Consider the following 26,348-nt stretch of genomic DNA (forward strand, 5'->3'; position numbering starts at 1 on the left):
TTTAGCAGTGACACAAATACTTGCTGCAGCATCACACCAGAACCCTCTGTTCATTCAAAACAATTCAACCTTGCTGTCAAAACCCTTACCCTTTGTAATTTGTAACCCTTTTTTGTAATGCTATTAAGAGGCGATTCGTCCATATTCCAGCACTTGAGTGTCTGAGTCCGATAGGAACTGACCCCACAACAGCAGCTGCCCCCCATCCTGAATTGTTGCTCTGAACTTTAATTGTATATTTTCAAGTGAAGTGCTTCAAAGCGCTTCAAGGCGGAAAGGGGACAAGGGCATAATACAGTGCTCATTCTTAGGCCTTGAAGATTCTGAATGATCTAACAACAATAACTAGCATACTAGGCCAGAGGCATTTCTACTAGTATAAGTGTGTGACAAAGAGTGGGGAGAGAAGAGAAAAAGGGGCGGTGGGGGAGAGGGAAAAGGACATACAGAACAATAATCTACCGTACTAGGCCTGGCGACATTTCAGATTTATTGGTGGTTGGTAATCATTGCACCTATGCATGAGTATTTCAGGCAAAACCAGGCTAGAGAGGGGAGACAGAGGGAGGACAGGACAGACAACATTCAGGGTCATGCAAGTGCGCAGACAGGAAGTGTGAGGGAGAAAGAGGGGATAAGTGTGCCCAATAAGCATGGGCCTGGGTTTAGTGCAGAGTGGTTGCCCCTCACAGGAAGCGTATTCGGAGTGCAGTAGTGCCAAGCAGAGTGCAGAGGCCCAAGGGCAAGAGCAAGACTAGCAGGGGAGCCTGGGACCTGTGAGGCCCAGGAGGTGCACCAGGCGACCAGTCAGCAAACTGAGCAGGTTGAGGAAGAGAAAGAGAAGGGAAACAGGAGAGAAAATGAGGTGGTTAGCAGGGGAGAGAAAGAGGAAGAGAAGAGGATGGTCTTGAGGAGTTTCTGGAATTTGAGGTGGTCCAGCTCAAGACAGAGAGAGGCAGGCAGGCTATTCAAGAGAAGGCACCTGCAGAGGATAACCATCTACCCCCAAATCTGTTTGGAAAAATGTCTCACCAGCATAGAGTTGTAGGAGGCTGAGAGGAGGGCACTAGAAGGAGAGTATTCAGGAAGAGAGTGTTGTAGATAGTAAGGGCCCCCACTTTGAAATGTAATCACTGCATCCCACACTCTAGCTGCGCCACTTGTCCTCATTCTCTCTTACTATGACAAGGAAACCTACTTGTTGCATATGCAGATCTAATTCTAAAAAGGGCTCTGCTGCTACATCATTTATTATTCCTTTCAGACCTCTCTCTTCCTCGCCCACAAGTAAAAGCCAGAATTCATAGAAAATGTTCAAACCTTAATAACTTAAATGAGGACAATTTGTCTTTGAAACTATTTCTTCCAACCCTTCCCTTAACCATTGCAAACACAGTCGAAGACCCCCACCATGAGTTTGCCATCATTCAACCAATGGTCAAAAACAGGGCTCAAAACGTGCAAGATTCAAGATGGGTGCCGAGAGGGGAGCACAGTAATCTGTGTGCTCGCACCTCCTGGAGCCAAACAATTTGAAGAAATTACAATTTTGACCTTCCTTGACCTTCCTTCCACACTGTGTGTGGCGAAGGGAAGCGTGACTGGCGTGATCGGGCGCAGAAGCGTTTGGCAACAGAAGAGCCTCTGGCCTCACTACCCGTGAAGCAGCAGCAGCAACGCGTGGTGTGGGCCACTGGGTACGAAAGGCCTGGAGCTAGAGGGGGAGCCGCGAGAAGATGGCTGCCAGGGCCAGCCCTACTGAGCGGGGCTTCAACCTTGCAACCAGCGGTGCGAAGGTAAAGAAGCAGAGGTGTTGGGACGGGAGAGGTCCCTGGGGAGAAGAGGAGTAGGATCGGGATAATCAGATGCCGTGCCAGGCACTGGGCTGGCCCAGGGAGGAGCGGCACCTCTGTGGACGCCCCGGCAGCGGTGACCCACTAAGCGGGCACCAGTGAAAGAGTGGAGGAAGCGGATGGAGCAATATCAGCGCGAGCAACCGGCGCTCCATTGTGGAATCGCGCTGCTTGAAGCCTAACTAAAATGCCCGCTCCGTATACCGCCAACCAGTGTGAGAGCCGAGTCAACTGTGCACAGAGGCCCAGAGCCCCGCTGGGGGCCGTAGCTGGGACAGAGAGGGGGCAATGCGGGCCCGTGGATGAATTGGCGAGTAGGGCCAACGGTAACTGGGAAAGGACACTGCACCAAAAAGGCAGGTCCGCTCCAGGCCTGGGAAGGACGACACGGCCTGGGTGGACTGGAGAGAGAAAGACCAGGAAGGTGTCAAGGCCGATCAGCAGCAGCAAGCAAGGTGGGCCCCGGAGCTGGATGCCCGAGGGGGAGCAAGGTCACCCCCTCCCCAGGCAAGAAATAGGCATGGTGGTGTTCAGTCCATACTGGGGTGGACCCCTGGAGAGTGGAGGCCAAAAATCCATCAGGACGACGAAAAGACCATAGGCCCACCCTTGGACAAGGGTAGTAGTTAGCTTTGGGCCCAGACTAAATGGGTGGCCGTGGAGAGAAGACCAGAAAAAGAAGAGGAGCAAGCCGTGGGGTGCCTGCATTTCCCATGGTGGCAGATTGATAAGTAGACCAGAGGAGGTGTGTAAGTTCACAAGAGTGCACGGGCTGCCCCAAGAGAGAGGGGGTGAGTGCAGACCCGAACAACAGGATTGTGTGTCTCAGTGGAGCAGTACTGGCATTTCATGGCACAAGCAGAAAGAGCCCAAAGAGGGGATCCCGACCCCCAAACCGTCGAGGAAGCCTCAGGATGGCACCTTCCAGAAGCTGTGGGGGAGATGGGTCCACACGAGGAACAAGCTTCACCGAGTAGGGAGGAGTCTGCAAAGTCCCCTGGCAGAACTGAAGGGCGAGCAATATCCTGCAATGTTCTCCAGCAGTGCTTGTGGGAGTTCAGCGAAAAGATGAGACCTTACAATCCCAGCTGAGCCTGATCAGGATGTAACTCACAATCTCTCCAAGAGGTTAAGGGAGACATTGCTGAGTTTGGGTTCATGGGGCTAGATGGCTTCTTACGGGGAGTGCTGGCGAAGTTGGAAAGATTTGCGGAATGGCATTGAACAGTGTCTGGGGACTTCAACCAAGCATGGGACCCACTGGCGGATAGGAGTGCAGACACACGCTCAGATTATGGGTGCCCAACTTTGAAATTAAGAGAGTGCAAATGACCCACCTGGCCCTGGTAGACACTGGGAGGGAGGTCCGTGGGGGGACAACAGGGTTCACATTCTATTCCCACTTACACCGGAGCTTCTCCAGGATTGACTATATTTGGGTCTCCAAGACATTTCTGGTCCAGGTTCAGTGGGGGCCATAGTTGTGTCTGATCATGCCCCTCTTACGGTCACAATACATTACAAAAGGATCGGGTCAGGGCTTTGGCAATGGACATTTCTGGATCAACTGCTAAACCATCCAGTGATACGGGAAGAAATACGGGATAAGATTGTGGAGTTTTTTTTTAAAAACAGAATAGGACCCCGGATGTGCAACAACATACGGTGTGGGATGCCTTTAAGGAAGACCCTTCAACCGGAAGAAGAATCCGCGGCAATATGGCCGTCACTCATACAAACTCGCACCCATGCCAACTGCTGCCACGATGGACAATTACCATGAGAGATAACCGCCCAGCAGACTTTATAATCCAGCAGTAGTGCAAATTCTGCCCAGAGTATACGAAGAGACACAAGACAGAGCTGGAGAAAGTTACATGGACAGACTCGACTGAATAGCAAAATACCAAGCCACTTGTCATTCGAGACGCCATGACGACTTAGCCACGTCAGGCATGAAGCAGACGTGCCATCCACACACAGACACACATTCAACTACACAAAGAATACTGGTATACAGCTCTATAGTTAGAGGACAGTGACATATAGATAGCGTATGCATGTTTATTATTTTGCCATTAGGCCTGCTGAAGCACTGCAGTAATGCAAGAAGCAAGAAGCGTTTGTGTACATGCTTGCAGATGCTCACATGCAAATAACCCCATGGTGTGGCAGGCGCGCACAAGGGACCCGAGAGCCATAACGCACAAACCTATAGACTATTAGAAGATAATAAATCTAGCAGGCTGTGATCGGCCTAGAAACAGGACCCCAAGCCTTACGAATCATGCATAGCAGGACTACTCTGGCAGCAGCGAAGCCACCAGCAAGGCTGCAATGTTGCAACTGACATTCTTCACTCTGAACTTAAAGTAACACTGCCCACAGGAGAAGCAAGCTCTCCAACAAAATACAGAATCATTTGGAGTTCCTGGGCTCACAACTACGGTCTCCATACACTTGACCAGGCCGAGTTAAGGGGCTGCCAAGATGATTACGGCCTGCGAAGAGCAACCTGTCCTGCCATCCAGACAATAGCTGCAACAATATTCTTACAGTCGCATTACCATATTGCGTTGGGAACCAGAGCGCCTATTATGGCTATGGGCTACACATACCGCCATGATGCTGACACATAGTTGCACCTTGCTGATGCATAATTACACAAGGCACTATTCACGGCTGGGAACAGAGTTAGTCCCAGGCTCGGGGGGCTCCTGACTCATCCAATCACTGCCAAGGACCCTTGGGGTGGACAGTGGGGTCACCAACCAATTTTTGGGGACTAGCTAAACGTACCACCCGACACTACACAGGCCAAGTAGATGGCACCTCTATACATTTCCATATGAGACCTACTTACTCAACAGCCTATCCCGAGTTAGGATAGGTTTTTGAGAATGTTCCCAAAGATGCCGCCAATTGTGACGTCAAATGTTAACAAAACTGGCCTACAAGCTTGGGTCCGTCGAGAGCTTCGTGGATGTCCTTCCATGTATGTGATCCCTGTGGTGTGTTTTGTTATAATAAACCACAGTATTCCTTGCCACTTGTGTGGACCTGGCGGTCTGGATTAGGACTAAGGGAAGGAGTTAGGCCTTCCACAGACTTGCTCCAGCAGGCCCCCAAAGTGGCTCGGCCGGACCTGGGGATCGACCCCTAACAAGTCTACCATGAGGGGCAAACTTATTGTGCAGATGGCCCTAAGAGAAAGCAATTAGGTAGCCTACAAGTGGCCCTGAAAGCAAAGTTACGAGGGTTGATGGCCAGAATGGTGATGGGCAAGGGGATGGCTCTTCAAAAGGAATTTAGAGGTATTGGGGGGCAGTTGGACCTTCTACAGACCAAGCGGGCGGAAAAATACCTTTTGTATGGTATGGTATTGTTTATTTATAAAGCGCCTATACACAGGCAAGTGTTCCAAAGCGCTCAAAACAGGGGAAAGAAACAGCAGTCGCTCACAGACCTTGAAATTCAGAGATGATAATAGTCTGCAGGGGCAAATTAGGTGAGTAAAATACATTTAACAGTTTGGGAAACAGCAAATAGGCCTGACTGATTCTGCAATTTGAAGACAAGGGAGAGCAGACAGACTATCTTCGGCAAGGTGTGTACAGATCGTGCAAGTGCACATACGATCACAGGGGGGTATAAGTGCACCTGGTCAGTGGAGATTGGGTTAAGGGCAGGGAGAGAGAATGGGGTGTAGGGTCCTGAAGCAAATGCTACCATGCCTACAAACTAGTCATAAGGTTTACCTGGTGCACCTTATGGCACTCTGTATGCATTGCTAAATGCACTACTAGCAATAGATATCCTAAATGCATGAAATTCTATTGCCCTTAAACACTAAACGGTAACCCCTGCCTTCGCCTTGCCCATGCTGTTGCCTGTGTTGCACACACCGTACTCTTGCTGACTCCTGACCACTGTGCCCATTTCAAATCTAGTCATTATAGCCTATGCCCATTGTGCCTATACCACTTGAAGCTTAGTCTTTGCAGCCTGTGCCTATGCTATTTGCAATCTAGTCATTGTAGCCTGTGCCTAGTGTGCCTATGCCACCTGAAATTTACCTGAAATGTAATCTTTGCAGCCTGTGCCTATGCTATTTGGAATTTAGTCTGTGCAGCCTGTGCCTATGCTATTTGGAATTTAGTCTCTGCAGCCTGTGCCTATGCTATTTGGAATTTAGTCTTTGCAGCCTGTGCCTATGCTATTTGGAATTTAGTCATTGTAGCCCACTGTGCCTATGCCACTTGAAATTTAGTCTTTGCAGCCTGTCCCTATGCTATTTGCAATTTAGTCATTGTAGCCCACTGTGCCTATGCCACTTGAAATTTAGTCATTGTAGCCCACTGTGCCTATGCCACTTGCAATTTAGTCATTGCAGCCTGTGTCTATGCCATTTGAAATTTAGTCATTGCAGCCTGTGCCTATGCCATCTGAAATTTAGTCATTGTAGCCCACTGTCATTGTAGGCCCATACTACTTGTAGTTTAGTCATTGCAGCCTGCGCCTATGCTATTTGAAATTTAGTCATTGCAGCCTGTGTCTATGCCATTTGAAATTTAGTCATTGCAGCCTGTGCCTATGCCATCTGAAATTTAGTCATTGTAGCCCACTGTCATTGTAGGCCCATACTACTTGTAGTTTAGTCATTGCAGCCTGCGCCTATGCTATTTGGAATTTAGTCATTGTTGCCCACTGTGCCTATGCCATTTGAAACTGTGATTAGGTCAAATTCTGCCCACTGCATCTATTCAAACGTAGGCGTTATAGTACACTGTGTCTTTCCTGAATTTTGCCCACTGCGCCTATTTTGAAGATCAGCCAGTGTAGCCCACTGTGCCTGCCTATGCTGAAACCTTGTCCACTGTGATTATGCTGTATTCTACCCACTGTGCCCATTTGAATTAGCATTCTCACTTCACTGTGCCTACCCGAACTCAGCCTCTACATCATGAGTAGCACACCCTGTAGCCTGCTAATGTATTTACTTATCCTAATCATCACCAACCAGAGAGCGTACAGTAGCCTCCCCACAGCGCTCACCAGAGTCCTAAACAAGTCCACCACTACTCCCCCAGCCACTTGCATCACTATGGAACACCCGGTTCTGAATCCCTCAATTGAATATCGAAGCAACCCTTGTAGTCTACCCCTTAGAAACTCCAGACTCCGAGCAAGACTCACAAGACTTCATAAACCTTTGACCAGAACCCTACCTCCCACCAAGAAAAGATCTAACATCCAGAAGGCTAATATTCTCCACCTCAACAGCTTGAGACCTCTCTCCACCCGTACCAAAACAGAACCTATCCAACCTACTGCCCCCCCCAAAGGAGGTTTAATAAATGTCAGATCCTTGACTGCACACGCCACAGATATCTGCGACGCAGCAGGACCCCTTCTCTCCCTAGCAATCCCGGAGGACTATACCATACTTAGACAAGATAGGACTAATATGCGCGGAGGCGGCATTGCCATCATTGCTAAGACTAATTTAGGCATGAGAATTATGCCTAACAGTATCCGAATCATGTGAAACACTCACCATCAAACTGCCTCTAGCTAGCTCCCAAACACTGACCATCCACCTCATCTATAGACCACCTGGACCTATAGGAATATTTGAGGAGGATATCCATAACCATCTTTCTAATAACCTTAAAACCTCATCCCAGCTACTTGTCCTAGGGGACTTCAACCTGGGATTCAACGACCCTCTAGACAAGAATGCCACCACCATTGCCACCACCATTGCCAACTCTCTCTTTGATCTGGGCATAACACAAAAAAATTCTAGAACCCACTCACAACAAAGGAGAACCCTTGACTGGCTAGCAGAATACAACTGCACTGCCCACATCAAATCTATTGTCCCTCAACACTGGACAGACCACTTCTTTTTGTCCTTTGAATTATCTACCTCCAGACCACCTCCGCAAGTTTCTACTTTGGCCCCACCATGCCTTACAAGAAATAAAAAGAGCATCACCAGAGATAAAGTGATCCCAGCGATCCTACCCATCCTTAACCGACTAGAGGATCATCTAGACCCTGAAACAGTCAACGAATATAACAAGATCATGTTAACCACCCTTGACAACATCGCCCCTCTGAAACTCAGACCAAGTAAACCTAAATCCCACCTAAACAAATGGTTTACCCCAGAACTAAAGGACTTGCGACTACTTAAGAGGAGTTGCGAAACAGCATGGAGGCTTACCCCCTCTGAAGATCACAAAATGAAACTAACAGAAATCTCCTCCCAATATAAAAAAGAAATTCACCTGGCCAAGCAGAACTCATTCAACAAGCGCATATGCAATGCTAATTCAAGTATGAGGGAACTGTTCACCATCCTCAAGGAACTAGAATCACCCACCCCCATCCCGGACACATGCTCCAAAGATAAAACTTGGTGTTCTGACATCCAACAAGCACTATCTAATAAAATGACCCTACTCCAAAAGAAAATAGCCAAGAAAAAAGCCTCCCTCGCTCAACCACCCCAGACCAACAAGCCGGTTATAGACCATGCTTCAAAGGAACAGCACCCAGTGGTACGATTTATGTTCTCCAAAACATCTATCCTGGAGGTGGAGAAAGTCATCCTCTCTCTCAAGCCCTCCAACTGCCAGGGCGATACCTGCCCTGCCCAGCTCATAAAAGATGCCGCCAGGGACCTTTCCCCATTTATTTCTAAAATGGTCAATTCCTCATTCACATCCGGCATTGTGCCTACCAATTTAAAACAATCCTGGGTACTACCCCTGCTCAAAAAGCAAGGCCTAGACCAACTTATACCTATGAACTACCGTCCCATTACGACAGTTTCTTTTCTGCTCAAAATCCTGGAGAAGATTGCCTAAAACCAAATCCAACATTTTTTGGAACAACATAAGCTCTTAGGAGCACGGCAATCAGGATTCTTCCCCCAACACGGTACAGAGACTGCCCTCATTGACTTGAAGGCACAAATAGATGACCTTGGAGATAATTGAAAAATGGCTCTCCTTTTACTGTTGGACCTCTCTGCGGCATTTGACCTTGTGGACCATGGGGTACTCTGCAGCCACTTAGATTCAGCTGCACATTTCTCTAGAGAAGCGATATCCTGGATTGAATCCTTTCTCAGTGACAGGACCATGAGGGTGTTCTCCCCATCGGCAGTGGCTGACCCAATTCCCCATCTTGTGTGGAGTCCCTCAGGGCTCCTGTGTCTCCCCTACCCTATACAACATATTTACCAAGCCCCTTTTCGACGATCTGGACCTTCTTGGTATCACCTACACTAACTATGCAGATGATACCCAGATTCTCCTCCCACTTTCTGGGGATTATCATAAGGATTTGGCCTTGGTGAATAGGGTGTATATCATCATCATCCAGGCATGGATGGCAACCCACGGTCTGTGCCTGAATGATGATAAAACAGAGCTCATCATCCTAGGGACTCACTCCAACCTCAAGAATTTAAGCCAGGATTACACCTCATTTGAGATTTATGGCAACAGCATCAAGGTGTCCAACGAGGTGAAGACGCTTGGCTTCTATCTGGACGCTACCTTCTCTTTTGATAAACAGGTGAAGTCTCTGGCATCTGCCACCGCTTACACATGTAAGCTCATCAGAGCAGGCAAAAACTTCCTGTCTGACAATAACTGCCTTATCTTAGCGAGAGCCTTAATCCTCTCGAGGCTCGACTATTGTAACACCCTCTACATTGGAGCCAATAAAGCTATTACCCATCGAATTCAGATCCTACAAAATAACACCTTGCGAGCTGCCCTTGGTGTGTCTAAAAGATCGCACATTTCAAAGATTAGGCGACAAAACAACTGGCTGTCTACTGAAAATAAAATCCACTTAAAAGTGGCATCCCTTGTTCACAAAGCCTTGAACAATGCCGCACCGAGCTATCTTGCAGACAAATTCAGAAAAAGAAGCTCTGCACGTCCTGCTAGAACCTCTAATGCCAATAGCCTCATTATACCAAGATTTAGGCTAACTAAGGTGGGGGGAAGGCAGCTTCCAGGCTCGAGCGGCCCAATTATGGAACTCACTGCCTCACCCTCTACGTGAGGAGCAGCCCTTCCCTAAATTCAGATCCAACTACATTAATCTTCTGAAGTCTGCCTAGAACTAGTCCTCTAGTTTAGACTCCTCCTCACGAGACCCGTAATCTTAACACGCTTCTAACCAGCCTATTTGTTGCCTGTCGCTGACATTTTTACTCCACCCATCTAACCAATGAGTCAATGTCCACCTAGTGCCAGTACATATACTGTCCTCTGTGCATTGTATTGTGTATCTACTATGTATGTATGTATGTAATGTACGATTGCCTCTCTATTTGTAAATATATTGTATTTGTATGTAACCTATGACCCTACCCTGTAACTTAAGTTGCGCATTTTCTGTACTGCTGCGGCCGGATACCCTCGGGTCTGGTGCGCATTATAAGTGAATAAACAAACAAACAAACAAACAAACGAGGACTGGCGGGGTGCCAGGGACCTGCGAGACTCTGAGGTACACCAGGCGGCCAGTCAGCAAGCTGTAAGGAAGAGTAGGGAGAGAGGGAAAGAGCAGAGAACTCGTTTAGCAGGGTAGAGAGAAGAGGAAGGTCTTGAGGAGTTTCCGGAACTTAAGAAGATCAGACTCAAGACTGAGGGCGGCAGGGAGGCTATTCCAGAGGGAGGCACTTGCTGGAGGATAAGGATCTCCCTCCAAATCTCTGCTTGGAGAACCATCTCACTTGTAGAAGGTTGGCGGTAGCAGGTAGGTAGGTCTCAGGCCCCAGAAAGCCTTGTGAACAATGCAGAGTGTCGTGAATTTGTCCCTTGCAGCGACGGGGAGCCAATGAAGGGACGTCAGCGCCAGAGAGATGCGGTTCCTGGATTTGAGGCCAAGGATAAGTCTCACAGTTCTGTTCTGCATGAGTTGCAGAGAGTGCAGGGCAGAAGAAGGGAGGTTGAGGAAGAGGCTGTTGCAATAGTCCAGCATAGAGAGAACCAGGGCTCTGGAGACAGTGAGCTGCTTGGGGAAAGTGAGAAAAGGTAGACTACCTCTCAGTAGGTATAGAGGATAGTGGGACTTTTTAGAGATGTCAGCAATATGAGAGGAGAAGAAGGAGAGAATCGAGTCAGAAATGACCCCAAGGTTTCTTGCCTCGCACTGTCATGCGCAGTAGGAAGGTCAGGCACACCAGGCACAATGCCTTACAGAACACACATACCCTTGGGAACTCTCCAAGTCACAGTCAGCCCTTCACATGATCACGCTACCTGTGGTGCGAGGGAAGCGTAACCAACTTCCAGGCTCTGTCAGAGGGCGATACTATTTGTTCCCTCGTTTCCGCTGGCAACTGCCATGGAGATTGCGAGAGGGCTGGAGCAAGAGTAATCGACGACAACTACTTCCCGGTTCCGGGCCGAACTCTCGGTCACGTGCCCTGAGCTCCGCTCACGTGATCAGGAATCGGCAGGTATAAAAGCGACGCACTTTGAATCACTCGTCGCTTCACAGCTGTTTTGCGACACTGTTTGGCGTTTTAGATTCACGTTGGATTCATTTGGTTACAGATCTCAAGCTTACGGATTACGGACTGGTTTTTCTTGTTCCTTGGATTTGGCGTTTGGTTCTGCTTGGATTTACGGACCTTTTGACTTTATCTCACGTTTCACGGATTGATTGGATTACCCTTATCTGCTTTGTCAAGTATTCTACGCTCTCCAGAGTTCCTCGAACTGCTACGTTACCACAGTTTTAAGAATACTTCCAAGAATCATCAGGTGGTAGCCAGCGCTGAGTTTCTGGCGCCTTGGCTTTGAAGGATTACTGACGCTTCCCTGCACCACAGCCTCAGAATTCCTGGCAGTTAGACTATAACCCTCGGGTAAGCCCTATTTCAATAACAGTTATATTGTTGACAGTACTGTGTGTGTTTGTACTAATACCTAATTCATTCCACAGCTCTGGGGTCCTCGGCAGCGTCTGGTCCTGCGAAACAACAACCACCACCTGTGGCCTCAAGGCTCGCACAGGGAGTAGTTTTTCTTTCTCTCTGTGTGGAACTTGGGGACAGAGGCCCATATATTCTTCACGACGAGTCAAGTTACGACACGCAGGTTGGTGCAGGAGCTGGGCCAAGGGAGGCCGGCTAGAGTGAAAGCGGGAGCAGGGGTCCCAATGCGAATAATCTCAGTCTTACTGGCATTGAGGCAGAGGTAATTTGCAGCACACCATGACTGAATAGCGGACAGACAGTCTGATATGAGCGAGGAGGAGGAGGAGGCGGCTGTGGGTAGCCTGAAAGATAGTTGCACGTCAGCCACCTAACACTGGAAGTTAGATGTGAAGGTGGGAATCATGTGCCAGGGCAGCCATAAAGACGTTGAAGAACCTGGGGGATAGGTTAGATCCCAGGGGAACGCCACCGGTAGGGAGAGCTATAGTTGAGAGAAAGGTCCTGAGTTCCACCTGGGATGGGCAGTCGGAGAGAAAGGATGCATGCGACAGCGGTACTACATAAAGGCGAACAAGGCAGATTGCATGCTTGCTAGGCAAGTCAGGAAGAAGGAGGCCCCAACAGTAATTCTCCATTGGTAGGGGGCAAGGAGCCCTTAGCTCCTCCTCAAAAGACATAATGCAGACCGTCACAAACTTCTATTCAACCCTGAACGCCTCTGACTTCCCAGGGGTGAAAAACCAAGAAACCTATTTTTCTACGTGCCCATTTCCTCCATTACGACAGGGGAAAGGGAGTCATTAGAAGGGTACATAACTTTGGAATTATTTCATCGCTACCAGTAAATAAGGCACCAGGGTCGAATGGTTTCCCGGCAAGCTTCTACAAAATGTTCAAGGAGACTAAGCCAGGTACTGGTTTCCCTCTTTAACTCCTTTGCAGCCTCAGGGCGCATAACCCGAACAATGGAGGAAGCAAAGGTGGTGCTTTTCCGTAAGCCTGACAAAGACAAACGCAATGTGGGTCTTATAGGCCGATAGACCTGATTAACTTGGACGTGAAATTATTCACAAAAATATTAGCGACTAGACTGGAAAAGAGCCTTCCCACTTTGATCAACCGAGATCCATCAGGCTTTGTCAAAGGGAGGCATACGTTCAACAATATACGACGGGTGTGCCATCTCATAGAAAAGGTCAACAAAACAGGCACTCTGGCGATGGCGCTCGCCCTAGATATTGAAAAGACTTTAGACATGGTCGAGTGGTGTTTTCTGTTTCTTACAATGAGGGCCATGGGATTCGGTCTGAGATTTCTCCGTTTGGTGCAGGCCCATTACCAGACCTCCGCACTGCGCTTAGCCATCAATGACCATGTATCAGGGAGGATTGGAATCTCTCTGGGCACCACACAGGGATGTGTCTGTTGTCCCAGATCTTGTATGTGCTCTATCTAGAACCTTTACTGACATGTATTCGGGACTGCAGAGACACAAAGGGAGTTCCGTTTGGGGACAAGGACCATAAAATATAGTGTCCTTCGCAGATAGGTTGCTAACCATTACAGACCCGGACAGATCACGCCCGGCGGTCGCGGAAAGTCTTGAAGAATTTGGGTTGTTAGCAGACCAGAAAATCAATATCCTTATGCTGGAGTTGATGTGCACAGCAGAGGGTGAGGGTGTAAGTCACCAACTGATTTTTGGGGGGCCTGCCACTATAAGAGGGCGGAAAGGGGCCTTGGTTAACTGGGAGTGCATCTTACACCCTTGTTAGACTCCCCTTATCAGGCCAACTACACCCCGCTACTAGTGATGGTCAAGCAATGGCTAGATGAACGTGGGTCTCTCTCCTGGCTAGGAAGCATACATTTAATCAAAATGGTAATTCTCCCCAGTGTGCTATACTACTTCCAAGCTCTACAGGTTGCTCTTTCACAGAAATTCTTTAAGGCTCTCCCTAAGAAGGTAGGAGCCTTTATTTGGAAAGGGAAAACGCTTAGGGTACCGTGGAAAATATTAATGAAGCCCACGAGTAACGGAGGGATGGGGGCCCCGAATTTTCATAAATATTATCAAGTGGCCCAAATAAGGATAGTAAAGGAATGGGTTTTGGTGGGGGTGGAGATAAAGTGGGGCAGAGGATGGATAGGGCGGGGGTGGGAAGGCCGTTGAAGGAAATTCTGTGGTGCCCAAAGGAAGATACACTGAGCAACTTATATCATAAGCAAAATTACAGCCCTGGTGGGGGACGTTTGGGACTCCTTGGTCAAGCACGTGGGCTTAGCGACGTTCCCCTCCTCTTGACACCCATGTTTCTGAAACCCCAATTTAGGCCGGTGGAAGAGCAGGGAGTGTATACCCGATGGGAGGAGGCGGGGTGTCAGAAACTAAGGGACATGGTGGGAGCCCAAGTAGTTAGGACCTTCCTAAAATGTAAGGAGCAGTTTAAGCTGGGAGAAGAGGAAAGATTCAGATATGCACAGTTAAGACATTGCCAAATGGCCCGGTGAATAGGCAAGCTGCAATTAGGGAGCTCGCCCCCTTTGAAAAGAATGTGATGGCCAACACAGGGGACCAGCATATGATATCAGCACTCTATAAATTGTTATCCGAGCCCCAGGTCTGCCCGGACTGGTCCTGTATGAAACATGGGAGAGGGACCCAGTGGGATCAATATCGGAGGAGAATTGGTGGAAACTATGGAAAAACATACCGCACTCACAAGGGCTATGCAAATTCGGGAGATGTGGGCAAAGATAATGGTGCAATGGCACCTGACCATAGGGAAACTGCACAGATGCTATCCGGAGGTGTTGGGGCATGCTGGAGGGTTTGCGGGAACGAGGCACCTGGGAGCACATTTGCTGGGTATGCCCAGCTATTAAACCCTTTTGGGACAGTGTCAATGGGGTGATAAAGACTATGTTTGGCCAGCACATCAATAGGAACTACGTAGAGGCAATGATGGGCATGAGGGAAGTACTGGATATGTTACCTACGAAGGCTCAGCGCAAGTCCTACATGATCCTCAGTATAGCGGCTCTAGTGTTAATAGCTCAGAACTGAAAGAAACCGTAAGCCCCCTCTGAGCATGAATGGATTGCAAGAATATGGCATTATGTATCCTTGGAATGAGTGACTTATGCGATCCAGGTAGAGCGGGGGCTGTTCAAAGATGATTGGGACCTGGTATTGGGCTACCTACAGAAGGACTTCTGCATCAATTGGTACCCACAGACTTTGTGTATTGGAACTGATATGAGGGCGGGGCACCGAAGTGAAAGGGGGGGGCGAGGCTGCGGCACTGAACAAAAGAATATGGCTGCTGTCAGGGGCGGGAGGGGACTTTGGGAGGGAGGGTTGGAGGAGTTTGGTTGTTGTGTTGCATTATAAAAATGTTCAATAAAAACAAAATAAAAAGTAAGAAAATGTGCACTCACCACTAGCCGGAAGCTAGCGATTATTGACTCTTGGCGAGTAAGACATTCTGTCCTCTATGTGTGAAATTGAGGTAGCGAGTTGCTTTTTATATCTGGCTAGTAGCCTGCAACTTGAATTTGTTTACCTCTGGTTAAAACCTTATTGCAGGCCTGAAATAACGACACAAACTATAAAAAATTGCCCTGAGCAATACAGTTAATCTACTTATGTGCAATCATCTTTATGTCATTCGAGGATGAGAAGACACAAACAACTAAATAACAAACCCTTAATCCTACCCTTGAATACTAATACAAGGTTAATAACCACCTTGCAACAGTTTGTTGCATTATATTTGCGCCCACATATGCCCGTTATGCTCTTTCGTGATAACATACGTTTAGGGAACCATACCCGCTGCAACTCGAACACAATCCTCGGGGGTAAAATTGCATGGATGGCTGTAACAATAAGCAGTTTCTGACTCTTATTATTAACTAGATAAAATGGTATTAAAATCATCATGCCTCAAATATATAAAACAAACTGATGCTGCATGAAATGCATAACTTTGCAACAATGTCCTTTCTTTTCTTTGCTCGCCTCCATAAAAACACATGTCCGTACTCAAATCATCAGACCACACAGCATCCCTGTCTTCCCCTACACCCCCTACCCCCCCCATGACTCCATGCTGCCACGCTTACATTTATCTTGCTTAAGTTGAGGAGCAAAGCCAAGCAAAGTAACAATTAGCGGGGTAAAAACTCCAGCAACCTTCTTAAATATTGCTGAAAGAGCCAACATTCTGCAAGAGGACATGCATCGTAAAAGAACCCCCTCCTTCACCCTTCTCCATGCAAATGTGAACTTGAAAACGCCTGTTACTGGGCCAAATTGAGGAGACATGGAAAGAAGCTGCAGTTACAACCACCATTCTAACACTTCATGTCAATGCGAATAAGCACAGCAAACCACAGTATTTCAGCCAAAGCGTGCATTAGCTTCTGAACAACACGACCCCCATATAGCTACAAATTACGTGTCCGTCCCTCATTGTCAGAGGACAATTTTAAACAACCTAGAAATTCATGCAAACTTTTTGATGAAAATCGGCCAAATAACAGTCAGGTTAAGTAAACACAAGCCAGCTAACTAACGGGTTTGTGCAGGGAAAAAATTATTGCAAAAAATACTCCAATAAAAAAATTTCTAAAATCATTGAAAGCATACTCAGCTACCACCATAACTTGTCTTGGGCTAATAGTCTGAAAAATTAGACTCTGCCTGTGCAAAAGAAGCTAGCACAAACATACTCGCGCAAAACCTTTCTTTACCCTTTCCAAATACATGATAATTAAATCAAAGACTCAGCAGAAAGTCTGTTGTGGATAAGCACGCCGGCACACTTTAACCAATCCCGTTAGCTTACAACAAAATTGGAGATTAAAGGATCTGTATGGCCGACGTCACTAAGAACAGAGACATCAAAATCCTCCTGGAGTGAGCACGATTGGGGATTTATTTTTGTTTATAAATCAATCCCACATTCTCTGTCAAGACAGGAGGGAGGCGAGCATTATGCTTCAACTTGTATTTATTCCTCTCTTCAGCAGTTTCAACAACAAAAAAATAAAAAAATCTACTTCTGTAGTTCATCTCATTTATTGTCATCTGTTCCTAGTCCTTCCTGTTCACTTGTTCCAACTCTTCTTTTCCTGCTCTTCAGCTAGAAAAGTACCCCTTTACCTAAGCTGAGTGCGTAATTTACTAAATGATAGAAACAGTGTTTTAAATGATTGTGACAAACTGTTATTAGGTTCCAAAGATCATAGATAGAATGTTATATAGGTAGCGAACTGTAATTAGATAACTGCGCGTGAATAGACAGGGCACGCACACCGAATATCTCATGAAGGAGGGAAACTCAATTAGCGTACTCGACCGCCAAGACATAGTAACGGCCCCTCCCTCGAGGCAGGGCCTAAGGAGCAGAGCAGCCCCCTCCCTTAGCAGGGCCGGTCCAAGCGAGCGCAACGGACCCCTCTCTCGGCAGTAGAGAGACAGCCAGTGAAAGTGACATGCCGCTCGAATGAGCAGACCACACCGATAACAAGCGCGATCACAGTCAATTGCCAGCGCTACTCGAGCCATAAACTCCCAGTGGGAAGAGGTTGCATACACACGCTAAGCGCCAGCTTAAGCAAAAAAATAAAAATAAAATAAAAAAATAAACGGTCGGCCGAGCCGTGCTGTAGCCTCCCTGCAAGAGGAGGCACAACATATCTTTCACCCATATCGATAGCGACAGATGGACAGGCAAACAAGCAGGTCTTGGCCACTTCTCAGCTCCACAGCGCACCAGTGGACATGCCACCCAAACTGGGACCAGGTATTTGGCACAAGCACCCAGAAAGCAATGTCAGAGTTTCGGTGTAGTGAGGAGGAGCAGGCAGAGCACCTGGCTCACAGTTTTAAAGAGGTGCTGGGGAATTCGCTGGTGGAAGATGTGGCCCAAGGGGTAAAACCTCTTAAAGACAGGCTCACCACAATAGAAACCTTCTTCAGCCAAAAACAAAAGAGCACATGTCCACTAGTGCCCAAGACCCGAATTACTGGGAAAGGTAGGAGAGGCTCCTGAACAGGCCCCAAAAATTCTACCTTTCGTATCCAAGATGTCTAGAGACCCCTGAAAAGAAATTGACAGGTCACGGAGGAGCAGTCAAGAAAAGGTGCTGGGCATCGCAGGGCCTTTGGCCAAAATTATGGCTCTAGCAGAGGGAGCCAGAGATACCGGTGAAGAAGTGGACCCAGAAACTTTGGCAAATTGGGTGCAGAGAGCAGTATGCCTCCTGGGGAACGCAAACTCCTCCGAGAGAAGGCAAGGTCTCTTACTGAAAATAGATTCCAAGATAGGAGACCTAGCTCTTATGAGGCAGGCGAGGCGTCCTAAGGACTTCTCTTCGAAGAAACCTTTGGAAAGGAGATGGGGAGCTGTGTGGGCACATACTCCTCCCTAAAACAGCTTTGATTAGGAAAATATTCCCTAGCAAGGTTTTTGCCGTGACCGGTCGCTATCGTGGTCGGGTGACAGCTCGCTATCAAGGTACGAGAAGGCATCAGAATATCGGAGCCCAGTATTGGGAGAGTAAACAGCAGGACCCTTCTCCCCAACCAGAGGGTGATTCCAGAGAGGCCGCAGAGGACGAGGACAGAACTTTCCTGCAGGTGAGACACACGACATACCCACTAGTGGGGCGTGGGGGGGAACAAAGCAATATTGGCGAAACTGGCGCATGCTTTCCAGCGACGCATGGGTGTTACAGACAGCCAAGGAGTTGTACCTAGACTTCACGTAAGAACCAGATCAAGAACACCTCCACCCCCTTATATATAGCCCAAACGGAGAGAGAGCTTACGCAGCAAACTACTACACCTAGTGTAGAAGAAGGCCATTGAGTCATGCAAAACACCACCAAAGTGTGTAAGTAATATGTTAATGGTCCACAGGGAAGAGAAAGTGAGACTGGTGATAAACTTGAAAGACCTGTACAGCTGGGTGACTTACCACCACTTCATGATGGAGGGGATTCACCAGCTGAGAGACACCCTAAAACAAGACGACTGGCATGCAAGGATCAGTCTCAAGGCCGCGTACCTGACGGTGCCTGTCCACGAACAGCACCAATCATTTCTAACATTTGCCTGGGACGAACAATACTGACAATTTCTTTTAACCTAGCATCGATGCCGTAGGCCTTTACGTAACTCATGAGACCGATAGCAGCAGCGATCAGGGAGAAAGGGGTCCGCGTGATCATCTACCTGGATGACATCCTGCTACTAGCAGACAGCAAACACTCTGATATCAGGTAGAATGGGTAAAGAAACTGGTCTCCTCCCTAGGCTTCCTAGTGAATCTAGAAAAACAACCCAGACGAAGAGGATTGACTTTCTTGGATTCGTAGTGGACACCAGGACAGCGACTCTAGAAAGAATTACCAGCCAGGAAGGTAAGAGACATCAAGAGAGAGATAAGAGGATGCCTCGACAAAGAGTTAGTATCCTTGAGAACACTAGCAAGGATAGTGTGACTATTAGCATCGTCCCTTCAAGCCATATTTCCAGAACCCTTACACTATCGGGCCCTGCAGAGACTAAAGAGAAGACACTTGCAGCAAGGATGGTGGCTCCAGAATATGGACACCTGGAATGGGAAAGCCATATTTGGGAACCGTCCCGATCTTGTGATAGAATCAGACACCAGCAGAGCAGGCTGGGGAGCCCGGTGGGGGACGCTGGAGACAGGAGGGAAATGGAGCTCAGGGGAACTCCAGATGCATATGAATTGTCTGGAGCTGTTGGCAGGATCCTTCGCGATCAAAGACTTCACAAAGAACAAAGTGAATTAATGTATTCCGCTGAAGATGGACAACATGTGAGCAGTCAAATATATCAATCACCTAGGGGGCACGAAATCCAAACTCCTAGCGGAACTAGCCAAAGACTTCTGGCACTACTGCTTCCAATCAGGGACCTCAGCGACGGCAGAGTACCTCCTGGGAGTGCTAAACGTGGTAGCAGAATCGAACTCCCGGCACTTGTCGGATTCCAGCGATTGGAAACTAAATGTGGAGATATGCCAACAAATAGAACAACTCTGGGGCCCAGTCCACACAGACCTCTTCGCTTCCAGGTTGAACGCACAGAAGAGCAGCTACTTCAGTTGGAGGTTAGATCCGACAGCGAGAGGAGCAGAAGCCTTGCTACAAGAGTGGAGCAAGAACCTGCACTACGCATTCCCCCACCCCCCATTTATGATGCTGAGCAGAGTTTTAGCGAAAGCATACAGGGAAGGAGTGAATCTTATTGTGATAGCAATGTTATGGAAATCACAAGTGTGGTTTCCGGCACTCATGGAACTACTGACAGAATGCCAGAGAATCTTACCAGCAGGAGAACACCTGCTCACAGACCCAGTTGAGTCATTTCATCCTGTGATAGTGAAAGGGACTATCCCATTAAGGGTGTGCAGGATAGCAGGCGACGCTGGGCCCAGCCAGGTATTTCGAAACAAGCTTCACAGCTCATTGCAGAGTCGTGGGCGCCATCCACAAGGCAGAGCTACGACGCAGCTTGGAGCAAATGGTCACGGTGGTGCAGAAGGAGACATGTTCATCCTGTTTCTGCCCCTGTAGTAGAATTTCATAGCAGAACTGTTGCAGGACGGGAAAGCATTTCAAACAATAGGAGTGTACAGATCTACGATAACAGCAGGGCATCTTCCCATGAACGGAATGCCCGGTGGAGAGAGCGAAGCAGTAGTGAGGCTCATAAAGGGAGTCCGTTTTAGAAAACCACCAAAACTGAAATACGTACACATATGGGACTTAACAGTAGTGCTGAGACTACTCGGTAGCTGGCCAACAAACAGATACCCATCTTTGAAGCAATTATCGGGCAAGCTAGCCATGCTCCTATGCCTAGTATCATGCAGGAGGGTAGCGGATGTAAAAGCTCTAGACAGACAGGAAAACCTTCGGAGCAGAGGGGCTTATCTTCACCCTCGTCAGGAGAACAAAGACAGGATCCACATCTGTCTCATATCCCCATTTACACGACCATCCATAGTGGTGCATAGCAGCATGCATAAGAGAATATCAAAGCAGAATGGCAGAGATGCTCCCAGCAGGGGTGACACAATTACTAATAGCGCTGAGAAAACCCTACAAAGCTGTAGTGACAGCCAACATAGCCAGATGGATGTGTGAAGTTATGCAATTGGCGGGAATAGACCTAGCTAAGTTTAGGGCGCATTCAGCGAGAGGGGCCATGGCCTCCAAGGCTCTAGCAAAAGGAGCGACACTACAGGATATCTGGCAAGCAGCTGACTGGGCGAGCGGTAGTATTTTTAAGACTTTTTACTTTAAGCCTATCCAGTCACTAGCGGTGGCAGAAATCGGAAGCTTTGAACAAGCATAATGCTCGCCTCCGGCCTTGACATGCTATCAAGATTACCCATGATAATAGCGCAGGAAGTCTTAATTCTATTAAAGACAAGGAGGCAAGCATTACTCTCCCACCCAAAGCAAGCACTGTAATTGTATATGTTGACATGTGTAATGAAACATTGACCTTTGTTCCTATACAAAAAAGGGCAGTGCATTCTCCACCCTAAAACATGTCTTTCTACCCCGATAGGAGAGGACCAGAAGAACAGTTGAGTCGAGATGACGAGAGAAACAAGCTTAAAGTGTCGGCAGAGCAGCCGGCCGTGAGAGAAGAACAGTTACAGGACAACCAGGAAGTTCGCAAACAGATCCCAGAGTTTCGTTGAGTTGGGATTCTTCCAGTTATAGGTTTCGGAGTGCAGTTCAGAGCATTCAAAGAAGAGGTGGACCAAGGGAACAGGAAGGACTAGGAACAGATGACAGAAATGAGATGGAGTACATGAGGAACTGTGTTAAGAGGGAAATGTAGTTTACAAAAACTTTTTTTTTTAAGAAGTTGATTTTTTGTTGAAACTGATGAAGAGAGGAATACGTAGAAGACTAAGCATAATGCTCACCTCCTTGTCTTTAATAGAATCAAGATTCCCAGTGCTGTTAGCAGGGGTAATCTTCATTGTGCATGTCGGAAGATTGACGAGTATCAAAAGTCGTGAGGAACCAAGTACAGTTGAAGGGTTTGCTATTGCATGGTGTAAAGCAGGGGTCTCCAACCTTTACGTTAGCTAGAGCTACTTGTAGTGGAGGTCAACAGTGGAGTGCTACTAGCGGGCGATATCGGGTGGGGATATTTATAAACCTCTGAATTTTTACCAATATTTTTTTGCCCCAATTATTTCCTCCATATAAACAGATGGATTAACATATGCCTTCACGGTTATATTAAGAAATTCAAAAACCTCTTTGTTGCATTATTATTTATTAGTAGCTGTCTGAAAAAGACAGATTTGTTGGACTACCACACAAATATCCTGTCATTTTTGTGCTCTTCCTTCGCGTTTTATACAGGCTTTCTGCATGCTAGGCACACTATTGTTTTCCAAATGTGCATTTCACACTTCCATTAAAAAAAAAGTAATTTCCAAATTGAAAAATGCTGCTTGTGTTCACTACTTTTCGTTGAAATGTTTTTTTGGTCAGACACCACACATACTCTCATTTGTGTGCCCCTCTGTGTTTTAGCACAGATTACATTTATAAAGATGGTATATGCTTGTCAAACTGGTTAGTCACAAAAAATGATTCTGTTGTGCTGACAGCAGTTTTTAGGAAATTAAACTGTGGGTTCTTGGGTGCCAACTTTGATTTTCACTACAGGGGGAACAATATCCCCACCTCAAGCCCGAATATAAGCAAGCGACCAGTCCAACCCATACCCTGGCCAAACTCATTTTATAGCACTTTTTCTATGCTTCCAGTGCTATGCGGATGACACAACTCATTTTCAGGCTACCCTCAGCCACCTCTTCTTCCTCCCTCATCTCTGACTGCCTGTCCGCCACCCAGGAGTGGTGTGCCGCCAATGATCTCTGCCTTAATGCCAGTAAGACCGAGATTCTCCTCATTGGAACATCTGTTCCCTCCTTTCCAGTCGCTGTCTGGCTGGCCTCCCTTGGCCCTCCTCCTGCTCCCACCTGTGAGGCTAAAAACCTTGGGGTCATCTCCGACTCCCCACTCTCCTTCTCTCCTCACATCTCTGACATCTCTAAGAAGTCACACTACCAGCTGCACCTCCTCAGAAGTATGCTTCCTGTCCTCTCCTTCCCCCAGAAGCTCATTGTCTCCAGAGCTCTGGTTCTCTCTAGTCTGGATTATTGCAACAGCTTCTTTCTAAATCGGCCTGCTTCTACTCTCCGCCCTCTGCAACTCATCCAGAACAGGACTGAGACTTGTCCTTGGTCTCAATCCCAGGGATCGTATCTCTCCAGGACTGAAATCTCTGCACTGGCTCCCAGTGGATGCAAGGATTAAGTTCAAAACCCCCTGTATTGTCCACAAGGCCTTCTGGGGCCTCAACACCTCAGCTCTCTCTTACAAAATATCTTCCTTCTCGAGCTCTTCGCTCATCCGCCTCCAACAGCCTCAGGGTCAGTCCCTTCTCCAAGCAACAAGTTGGTGGTAGATATCTTTTTCCTCGGCTGGGGCCTACCTCTGGAACAGCCTCCCTGAAACTTGAGGAGAATCATCTCCGGTTCCAGAAGCACCTCAAAACCTTTCTCTTTGCTTCTGCCTTTTCTTCTCCTCTCCCCTGCTGACTTCATGGCAGATACTGAAACTGCACTGGTCACCTGGCAACCCCCTCTGCTCTCAAGCCCAGCCCCCCCACCCAGTTGCACACCTGCACTGCTTCCTGGCAACCCCCCGCGCTTAGATACTGTTTTGTACCCCTACAGTTCCACCACTAGCACTTGACACCTGATGTCTGCACTACTCTTGCACTTGCCACCAGCTGGCCGGACGCTAATTATTTTTATTTATTAACCCATGTACTGCACTGTCCCCTTCCCCTCACACTTTCCTCCTTCCCCCTTCCCATGCACTTGTGCGATCTGAATGACAGCTGACCTAATAGGATCATTGTCTGTCTTATCTCTGTTCCCACTCCCTTGTCTTGTCGCGCCTTGAAACACTTATGATATGATACAGCATTTGGTTTTGAATATATAACATCTCAGCATCGGTCTGTCAACCTGCTGAGCTACCCTGGTAGGCTTCTACTGTACAGTGTGTATGGATCGCTTAATGTACTAAAAGTGGGTGTACCTGCGTCATGGAAGTGATTTAAAGTGGAAATGTACAGTGTGGAGTTGAAGCCACATGAAAGAAATTACACCATTTTTTTAAATATTATTTTGAACATTTCCAGGTGAGCGGCAGTGCTACTGTGATATTTTCATTGCGTGGTCACAATGATCCTGATCCTGCCCCAGCCCCTCTGGCATCTCTGGCAAACAAGAGCAGCTTGTTTAAGCAAGACATGTCGGGGGCGCACAAGGCCAACTCTGGTACTACAGGCAGTCTCCAGAAGCAGAACGTGACATTGACATCTGGAAATTCGCAAGCGTCTCCATTTGGCACAGCAGTCAAGCTCCCCGCCCGCAATTGGGATGCCCAGGGTTCAGATCCTGATCAAGGAAAATAGCCGCAAAACACAGCATTGAATAATTTAACTTAAAGTGTTTATTTTTCAGTATTTCCAGCGCTTGCGACTGAAGAGGCTCAGGCGAGCTACTGGTCGCCTGTGATCGACTGTTTGGCGACCTCTGGTGTAAAGTCTCCCAATAGAAGGTAATATGAATCATTTTTCAATGGATTGCAATACATGGGATAAAGTACACTGTACCATACGTTTTAAGGCTATTGCAAGTCACTGAGGAGTTGTGTGACCAAAAAGAGACAAGACTGAAGGTGGACTTCCTTTATAAATTGGAGTTTTTATTTCTTAGAATACAAGACATACGCTTTAATAGCTGGCCACATGCTTAATATAATGGAGGAGATCTTGCAATCGTGTCCCTCGTTGCCTTTCTTTCTGCTTTTATGTGCAGTGCCTGCCTCTTCAGCTGCTCCATATCACCGGACCCTGGCTGTCCTATAATCACTGCTGGAGCTATTTTATCATCTTCATGAAGGTATGCTGCCTGATTCACTAATGCAGCCCTGATATGCAACACGTGTTTTTGAAATAAAATGACTGATTAAAAAACGATAATATAATTTCTGATGTGCTGCTTTGTTTCTTACATCATTGTCAATGGCCTGTCTTGCCTGGCAAAGGTGTTCTGACTGCATTCTGAGTCACCCGAGCAGTCTCTGCCTTTGTTTGCAGTTTTTTTCGCAGCACTTTTCAAAATGGCCACTGCATTTTCTTGGAAGATCTGAGGCTGCTCTCTGGGCCTCCTCACCCTCATCTGGGCACCGATTGGCCACCTGGCCAGACAAATTGACCAACTGGGGACCGGCAGGCTTGAGCCGGCTCCCCTTCTTCTAAGGCCCACTTCTAAGGCCTACTTCAGCTTCCCTGTCCGCTACATGAAGCCAATACCACACCTTAACCCTCCCGGGTCCTGTCAGTTCACAGGCATGATTTTGGACTACTAAGACTCTTGTACCTCCCGCCCCATGGGTTAGTTTCCATCCTTCTGCTTACCCTTTCTATTACCTTCATTGTCTTTCACTCTTCCCTCTGCTAACTTCCCCCTGTACTCTCAAATGCTCTAGGCTCAGCGCCTGCCTCCAACTCTTAACCTCATTTCTTTCACCAATGTAGCCTTAACATTACTATTTCGGTTGTTTCTGAAAGTCAAATGGGTGTGTTTTGTAACTGCCATTTGTGTTGTTCTGAAAGTCAAATTTGGGTGTGCTTTCCACATCACTTTAGGTCCTAAATTGTAACCGGCTAGCCCAGTGACTGTTCATTACTGCTTCTCTTTCATATTTCTCCTACTGCCTCCTCTCTCTACTCACTCATTGTGTTATCTATCTTTCCTATCTATTCCAACTGCTTCTCTATCAACTATCCTTCCCTTCTCACTAAGTCTGGTAAGAAGAAATTCAAAAAGGATATCTTGGCTTCAAACCCAGGTCTCCCCATCGGCGATACCTATTCTAGTGCCTCTGCCAGACAAACCCTCACTGACATTCTCTTTTTCATTCCTTCACTTGATCTATGGACCCCTCATATGATCTCTGTGCTTGGTCCGGTCTACTCCTCTCCCATTAATGGTGGCATCCGCTGGGAAGTCCTCATGGCTTTCGTTGACTCCTTCAGAGTCATCATTAATGTCTACCTAAGTGGCACCGTCATGGTGCAAGGCCCTCGGGCTAATCTCCTACTCTTTGATAGACGGGTCCCTCGCTTCATCAATTTCCTCTCATCTCCTGATGTCCCCTCCTCTCCCCCCTTGGGTACCTTGCCCTCGCTCTCCTCCTCCTCTGCCCCTCCTAGGGATCTTTCTCCTCCGCAAAGCATACCTCTGATCTGTAACCCTCCCTGGAAGGTCTTTAAGGCTGAAAACCTTCTTCATCTCGCCACTCTCAACTCTCACTCGGCTGTCAAACACTCATCTGACAACTGCCACCTCCTC

General features: G+C 47.6%; 1 protein-coding gene across 5 annotated transcripts in view; it reads right to left on the reverse strand.

The window, feature by feature from the left end:
• C8H1orf159 (chromosome 8 C1orf159 homolog) overlaps positions 1 to 26,348 on the reverse strand; it is a 637,694-nt gene that overhangs the window by 598,682 nt on the left and 12,664 nt on the right. The window lies entirely within an intron of this gene.

The sequence above is a fragment of the Ambystoma mexicanum genome, chromosome 8 (assembly GCF_040938575.1).
Source record: "Ambystoma mexicanum isolate Mex_15411 chromosome 8, UKY_AmexF1_1, whole genome shotgun sequence".
In the NCBI taxonomy this organism is placed as follows: domain Eukaryota; kingdom Metazoa; phylum Chordata; class Amphibia; order Caudata; family Ambystomatidae; genus Ambystoma; species Ambystoma mexicanum.